At 47.9% G+C, this 8,499-nt stretch overlaps 1 long non-coding RNA gene across 2 annotated transcripts; it reads right to left on the bottom strand.

The window, feature by feature from the left end:
• Nucleotides 1-258: 258 nt before the first annotated feature.
• On the bottom strand, nt 259-7,754 carry LOC148380487 (uncharacterized). 2 transcript variants are annotated; one of them, XR_015854757.1, is made up of 7 exons: nt 6,880-7,754; nt 6,770-6,823; nt 6,574-6,668; nt 6,351-6,437; nt 2,525-2,591; nt 1,591-2,452; nt 259-1,401 (listed from the first exon to the last, which is right to left on the bottom strand). It is a non-coding gene; the product is annotated as an uncharacterized LOC148380487 (long non-coding RNA). The 2 variants fall into 2 exon arrangements; XR_015854756.1 differs by having other exon boundaries at nt 1,591-2,591.
• Nucleotides 7,755-8,499: the final 745 nt, after the last annotated feature.

Genomic DNA, 8,499 nt, shown 5'->3' with positions numbered 1-8,499 from the left:
CAATGGCAGAACGCGGATGAACTTAAATGCATCAAATGAGAATAATTCTTTATAAAAATTAAAATTGACTGACGCAAACGTGAGTTCTTCACGTTTTCGTTGAAAACAACATTGTGCTGACGCCGTACGCGGCAGGGGGAACAAAATCTCACGGGGGAACCAAATCGAGCACAACACCTGTTAGACATATCGCAACAGGGTGGCGAAAAACAAAGATGCGCAACTTTTTCAAGCGACAAATGCGCAACTCCAAAGATCTCCAAATCTCCAAAGATTTAATAACAGCGAGTGACAGAAAGCGTATTTTTCTGGGAAGTGACCATGGACCAATGTAAGTAAAATGTGTAAAAAAAAAAAACAGAGTTCATACAATATAGAATTAAAAACACCCCAGGTAGTCTAAATAGCTAGTTCGCTAACATTGTCATATTAGACGTGTGTAATTTGCAGACCAAGAAAACTAAATTTCTAAAGAAAGCATGCTTGATACATTTTGATGTCAAAATATTTTTCCCTTTGCATCATTTTTCCGTCCATGCATAGCAATTATAATGAACACGCATGTGTAATTTTAATTATTCAAGCAATGAATCCTGATTATATTTGTCCTTCAACTAGATGCCCAAACAACCAGCAGTAGACAATGATTTAATTGTTGCAGTTCTCTGCTCATCAAAACAGGCCATACTTGAAAATGGTAACGTAGCCACTCCAAGCGATACTGTGTGGACAGATCTGAGTGACCAGTTGGAAAAGCAGATATCTGCAAAGGCTTTGTACACCTTTGTAAAAACAAATAGACACAATATCTGGTCAGCTCTGGGATTCAATCATGATGAAACTGATCCTGAAACTAGCAGTGAAGTAAGCTCGGAATCAGGCCCTGAACGGTCATTTCAGCTTCAAGTTCCTTTTGACAAGTGGATGGAATTCATTCCGGAAAAGGCTGAATAGAAAGATAAGAACTGTCGAACCCAAAAGAGAGAATATACAATTTTGAAGCCTGGCACCTGGCCCCACATCATAAATGAACAAATCTGGAAATCAGTCAAAATTCCTTGCACATTTGGTTTTAGAAGAGCCAAGGTCTATCCATTGGTCTCAAATAATTATATCGAAATCAGAGGATACTGCAAGGAGTGTCATGGCCTTCTCAACATTAATTGTGGCGAAGAGCCAGAAATGAACAGTCCAATAATATTGAACTGTTTCATTAAGAACAGTGATGACTCCCTACACACTGGTAGCTCAAAGCGGTTTCTATCCGGACAGTTGCGTGTGCAGGTAGCCAAGGAACTTTGTGAGGGCAGGATGGAACCACATGTATGGCGAGCATCACAAGCCAATAAACTGATGGACTTCGGAGACCCAGAGCCAAGCCACCTGCCAAATTTGGCCACCCTGCGCAAGGCAAAGCAAGAGAAAAATGATTTGGCATTAGGTGACAAAAATTAAATTTTATCATTGCAGATGTTGAAATACAGTGCACCTCACAGTGACAGCATCAAAGACATTGGACTTGACAAGTTTTTCTGTCACTATTGGAGTCAAACACAAATGCATGTGTACAAGAGCATAAAGAAATCTCACCCAATATTATGTGTTGATGCAACTGGCTCTATAGTTAAAAAACTGATGAGGCCGAATGGCATGTCTGACCATATCTTCCTGTATCAGGGTGTTATGACAGGGCATACCAGCTCCAGTGTCCCAGTTGTGCAGATGCTGTCAGAGAAGCATGATGTTAATGCTATCATACAGTGGCTGAAGGAATGGATCCATGCAGGTGCATCTGTTCCTAAAGAAGCAGTGAGTGACTTTTCTCTGGAGATTCTTGGAGCTCTAGTCAAAGCTTTTACCCCTCATTCTGATCTGAAGAGCTACATCAATGAGTGCTTTAACATTTCACGTGGGAATCAACCTGGACATCTACCCCCATGTTTTGTCAGGGTAGATATAGCACACTGTATTAAGATGATCTGCCGATGGGACTGCCTGAAAAACAAAAGACCTCGTGTTAAGGATTTTTTTGTCAGGTCAATAGCACAGCTTCTTAAGTCACAATGTTTGCAACATGCAAAAGAACTTCTTCGTGCTATCACCATTGTGGCACTGAGTGAGACAGAGAGTAATGACAATTCTGGAGCCCCTATCCCATCAGAAAAGTGCAAGAAATACTTGAGAGTGCAAATCGCAGAGGAATTTGTCCCCATTTCAGATGAGGAAGTTGAGGGACAAGAACCAGGTGATCCATTAAATCAGCACATCCAGACTAATGTCCGACAGTGGGTGACAGAAATATGTGAGGAGAGCAGGTCACTTGCCATGGCTGATGGGGATAGAGACAACATCCACTTCCTCCCTGAGATTATTCCCCAAATAACAAGACTTGGAAGTTACTTGCCACTCTGGACAGCAATAATGGTCCCTCTATTCAAAAGCACCAGCATCACTGCAAGTTCCGCAGCTGTTGAAGCAGAGTTCAAAAACATAAAAAAAGGCCTTTTCAGCAATGAAAGCTTACCCATTCGTGTGGACCGGTATTGTTGCTCGTCATCTTTCCTTTATTGAGGGAAACATGCGGATTTGCTCTGCAAAACAAAAAAGTGAAACGGATGTGTGTGATGCCACGACTGTCAAAGAGCCTGACAATGTCTGCAGTACTTCTCAAACTGAAGTAGTAAACAAAAGGGAAAAAAATCTCATCCTGGAGCGGAGCCAGATGCATCTACTCAAAGTCAAAGTCAAAGTCAAAGTCAGCTTTATTGTCAATTTCTCCACATGCCAAAGACACACAAAGAAACCGAAATTTCGTTCCCCCCTATCCCACGGTGACAAGACATGGCTCACAACAGACAAACAAGTAAACAAGTATAACAAAAGCGTGCTGAATAAATAACACAACAATAAATAAATAAATAAATAAGAGGAGCAGGAAAAAAAAAAAGGAGCAAGTGCGCGTACAGCAGACATTCCCGAAAATAGCGCAACAGTGCCGCACGCTACGCAGAAGGGGGTAGCGAGTTCAGGGCCCTAACAGCCTGAAGAAAGAAGCTGTTGGCGAGTCTGGTGGTGCGGGAGCGCAGGCTCCTGTACCTCTTCCCAGAGGGCAGAAGGTCAAACAAAGAGTGAGCCGGGTGACTCACATCTCTGGCAATCGAGGTTGCCTTGCGGGCGAGATGGGAGGTGTAAATGTCCTTCAGGGAGGGGAGCGAAGCACCAATAATCTTACCAGCCGTATTCACTATGCGCTGCAGGGCCTTCAAGTTCTGTTCAGTGCAGTTACCACCCCAGACAGCGATGCAACTGGTGAGGACACTCTCAATGGTGCCACGGTAGAATGTAGACAGGACTGCCTGAGGAGCACATGCACGCCTGAGCTTCCGCAGGAAGTACAGGCGGCGCTGAGCTTTCTTTGCCAGTGACGAGGTGTTAGCGGACCAGGAGAGGTCCTCACTGATGTGCACCCCCAGGAACTTGGTGCAGCTCACCCTCTCCACCACAGCACCGTCGATGATCAGCGGCAGGTGTGTTGTGTGACCCTTCCGGAAATCAACAATGATTTCCTTGGTCTTATTGACGTTCAGCAGGAGGTTGTTGTCCCTGCACCACGTGGTCAGAAGGTCAACGTCCGACCTGTACCGAGTCTCGTCGCCCTTCGTGATGAGACCCACCAGAGTCGTGTCGTCAGCAAACTTCACTATGCGGTTGTCGCTGTAGGTCCCAGAGCAGTCATGCGTCAGCAGGGTGAAGAGCAATGGACTGAGCATGCAGCCCTGGGGGGCCCCCGTGCTCAGCGTGATGCTGGCGGAGATTTTGTCGCCAACACGCACCACCTGAGGCCTCTGACAGAGGAAGTCCAGTACCCAGTTGCAGAGGGAGGTACTGAGGCCCAGCTCGTCGAGTTTGCAGATGAGACGCTGCGGCACAATGGTGTTGAAGGCAGAGCTGAAGTCCACAAACAGCAACCTCACATATGAGTCCTTTCTCTCCAGGTGGGTGAGGGCCGAGTGGAGGGCAGAGCAGATGGCATCCTCAGAGGACCGCTTGGCACGGTACGCAAACTGGAAAGGGTCAATGGTGGGGGGGAGAACGGACTTGATGTGCTCCATGACCAGCCGCTCAAAGCACTTCATGATGATGGGCGTCAGTGCCACAGGGCGGTAGTCATTGAAGCAGGACGGTGCAGGTTTCTTCGGCACAGGTACGATGGTGGCAGCCTTGAAACACGAGGGGACGATGGCCTGCTGCAGGGAAACGTAAAAGATGTCCGTGAAGACACCCGACAGCTCCCCAGCGCAGTCCTTCAGCGCTCGACCCGGGATGTTGTCAGGGCCCGCCGCCTTACGGGTGTCAACAGCGGCAAGCGCCCTCCTCACACCGTCGGCAGAGAGGCGCAGGGGCTGCTCGTGTGGGGGGGGAGCGGTCTTCAGCGGGCAAGTGCTGTTCTGGGCGTCGAAGCGAGCAAAGAAGCGGTTCAGATCGTTCAGCAGACGGACGTCGCCCTCACAGCTCCTCGGCGCGGGCTTGTAGTCCGTGATGGTCTGAATGCCCCGCCAAAGGCTACGTGCGTCCTTGCTGTCCTTGAAGTGGGTGGAGACCTTGCACGAGAACGCCTTCTTCGCTTCTTTGATGCCTCGGGACAGGTCGGCCCTCGCTGTCCTCAAGCCAGCCTCATCCCCCGCTCTGAAAGCCTTGTCCCTGGCCCTCAACAGTCCGAGGACAGCCCCCGTCAGCCACGGCTTCCAGTTCGCGCGAGTGACGACGGATTTCGAGCAAGTCACATCATCGATGCACTTCGTGATGTAAGAGGTAACAGTGTCAGTATACTCCTCTATGTCCGTCCAATCGTTGTAGGTGGCTGCCTGCTTAAACAAGTCCCAGTCAGTGGAGTCGAAGCAGTCACGAAGTGCATCGGAGGCACCCTCAGGCCACACACGAACCTGCCTCCGAACCGGCCTGGATGCCTTTACCAATTGTCTGTATGCGGGCAGAAGGAAAACGGTGAAATGGTCAGAAAGCCCCAGATGGGGGAGGGGGGTGGCTTTGAAAGCTCCCTTTTGCGCCGAGTAGACTAGGTCCAGGAAGCTGTCTCCACGTGTCGGAAAAGGAACATGCTGGTGAAGCCTCGGGAAAACAGACTTCAGGTTGGCATGATTGAAGTCTCCAGCGAAGATGGTGAAACCGTCAGGGTGCGCTGTTTGCTGTTCACTGACAGCCTGGTACAGTTCACCAAGCGCCGCAATCCTGTCTCCTTCGATGTTGGAAGGCGGGATGTATACCGCGACTAGCAGGATCGCGGTAAATTCCCTCGGCAGATAAAAAGGACGGCACTTAATGATCACAAACTCCATAAGCGGCGAGCAGCGCTTACATACCACCACAGAGTCCCGGCACCATTTTTCTCGGATGTAGACGCATATTCCACCTCCTCGCGACTTTCCCCCTCGTACAATGGCACGGTCCGCCCGATAGCACGCTAGCCGCTCAAGATGCACTGCAGAGTCCGGAATGTTGTCACTCAACCAGGTCTCGGTGAATACGAGCACACAGCAGTTCCGCACCGTCCGGTTCGTAGACCTCAGCAGGCGAACGTAATCCATTTTGTTGTCCAGCGATCGAACATTCGCCAGAAGAATGGAGGGCACCGCCGGTCGCGCTGGGTTGGCCGCCAGCCTGGCCCGGAAGCCTCCGCGCTTGCCCCTCTTTTGCCTCCTCGCACACCGTTTCCGACGGCTCCCAACCGGGGGAGGAATAGCGGGTGAGGTCGGCGACGTTTCAGGACGTAGCAGTCCGAGCCCCTTTAATGTCGACGCTTCAAAGTCCAGAACGCCGCAAAACCCACTTCTGCCGATGTCAAGTAGAACCTGCCTGCGGTACTTGTAGCACGGACGAGACGAACACACAAGACTGTCGGACGAACACTCATTAGACGAACAAATCACCGTACTGACGGGACAGAGTGGCCGCTGCGTGTGCACGCGCCGCCATCTTGACAGTGCAGTTGAAAACTAGAGAGGTTTAGCGGTCCCACCAAAAAAAAAGAAAGATAACTTCATATCTCTCTCCTTGTCCTGAATGGCTGCATATTGATACACAAGTGGGCTGGAAAAAAGTGAAGGTACCATTGTTGAAAAACGGGAACCATCAACAGCCTGTTAAACTTCGCACATCAAAAGTGTCTGTGCTCAATACTTGTGCATTTGATTCTGTCTTTCAATGCTTATGCTGTTCTTTCTGTGAAAGTTTTTCATTTGAAAAGACTGTTCTGAACTATGAACGTGGGAACCAATTCCTCCACCTGGTGAAAACCATCACAACACAGGGTGTGAACCCACAGGTATACTCACAGAGGGCAGAATTGCTGGGGGAAATATTCAAACCTGTCCTCCTGACCTCTGGTGCTCTCCAAATTGATGCACAATGCCACATCTCCACTGTAATTGAGAGCGCAATGAGCAATATCCCAAGTGTTTATTTTACAAAACAATGCTCCTCACAGTACTGCCGTTTAAGTCAACAAGTAACAAGGCAAGTTTCACTTGTTTGTGCAAACATTGCTGTCCTGCAGACCTGTGGCATGGCTTCTCTTCAGACTGCTGCTAAAGAAGGACTCCTTCCTGACTCTCTCTGCCTCAGGCCAATTGAAAATCCTTCCCAGTGTCCGTCTTCATTCAAATCACAGGACAACAATACAGGCAAGGCTCTGTGTTCAGGTAATGTTACTCACAGCTATAATCTGGGAGAGTTTGTGTGGATTGACACTGACCTTGGTAGCAGTTGCAAGGAAGTTGCCTTGCTTGAATTTCCCTCCAGTCTGGAGCTAAAAGAGAAGACTTTTACTTTGAGAGCAGTTATTGGCTTTGAACCAGGACTCACCCAGGATTCTCTTGGGCATTATGTGGCATACTGCTGGAGGACTGCATATGCCTGGGAGATCTATAATGACCTGGGAAGTGGAGTGAAAGCAGCATCAGTAAATACTAAGATCTTCCCACATGCTGTGTTCTACACAGTGCAGTGATGCATTGTTTGAATTGTTGCTAAAAAAAAAGTTGATAATGTTCTCCTTTGACAAAGAAAGTTATTTTTTCATGTTTTCAAGTTTCTTTTTCTGGCTGTCATCAACTTCTCATACATGTATTAATTGTTGCATTAATTAATGTTTTGGAACAGACAAAGACTCATCAGGTATTTAGGTTGCGGTGAACCTTTTTCACGTCAGCTGTAATTGAAAAAAAATGATCATATAGGCTTATTGATAACAAGGAAATTAATCAATGAGCACGATAAAAACATAATGACAGAAATATCCTCGTGCTAAAAGCCATTTCCCACAGTGAAAGTTTTCTGTAAGCCAAAAAAAAGACTAGGCTACGAACATATATACCTCTTGTATTCGTCCTGCATCAGGAGCATTCCAGGAGCTTGAAATTTGCGCCGAAATACGGCGATGTCATCGCTAAAAAATACATTTGTAATATCTGCAAAACCGTGCCAGCACAAACGAAACTTTTTGCAGCACAAACCAGCACAAACGAAGCACAAACGAACGGTACCATTTTGGGTCCATTTGGAGGAAAATGTGGGGCCAGCTTCACGGTGACGTCATCGCTATGAATGAAATGTGTAATATCTACGAAACCGAAGCAGCACAAAAGATTTTTTTTGCTGCACAAACGAAGCACAAACAAAGCACAAACGAATGGTACCATTTTGGGTCCATTTGGAAAAAAATGGGGGGCCAGCTTCATGGTGACGTCATCGCTATGAATGAAATGTGTAATATCTACGAAACCGAAGCAGCACAAACGAAACTTTTTGCTGCACAAACCAGCACAAATGAAGCACAAACGAACGGTACCATTTTGGGTCCATTTGGAGGAAAATGGGGGGCCAGCTTCATGGTGACGTCATCGCTATGAATGAAATGTGTAATATCTCCGAAACCGAAGCAGCACAAACGAAACTTTTTGCTGCACAAATCAGCACAAATGAAGCACAAACGAACGGTACCATTTTGGGTCCATTTGGAGGAAAATGGGGGGGCTCGGTGACGTCATCGCTATAAAATAAATGTGTAATATCTACGAAACGGAAGCAGCACAAACAAAATTTTTGCTGCACAAACGAACGGTACCATTTTGGGTTCATTTGGAGCAGATGGGGGGCTGGATGAACTCTGGATGACTTATAAAATAATCTTCTATAACTAAAAAAACCGAAGCAGCACAAACGGAAATTTTTGCTGCACAAACCAGCACAAACAAAGCCCAAACGAAACAGACTATTTTCCTTAAATTTTGCGTGGGGTGGGGGGCCAGCTTCACGCAGGTGGGAGGAGCGCATGCACACTCATCAGTCTCCCCCGCTCAAACCGTAGACAAACTTTCCTCACCTGAGGAAGCGGGGGAGACTGATGAGTGTGCATGCGCTCCTCCCGGGGCGTGTGGCCGCGGGGCGGGGCCTGGTCTCTGCGCGTGGGTGGGGGCCGGCGGC

This window comes from Syngnathus floridae, chromosome 21, assembly GCF_059516105.1.
Source record: "Syngnathus floridae isolate MCC-2025c chromosome 21, RoL_Sflo_1.0, whole genome shotgun sequence".
NCBI lineage: Eukaryota > Metazoa > Chordata > Actinopteri > Syngnathiformes > Syngnathidae > Syngnathus > Syngnathus floridae.
Note: the sequence above shows the minus strand (reverse complement) of the source record. Positions and strands in the feature narration are given on the sequence as shown.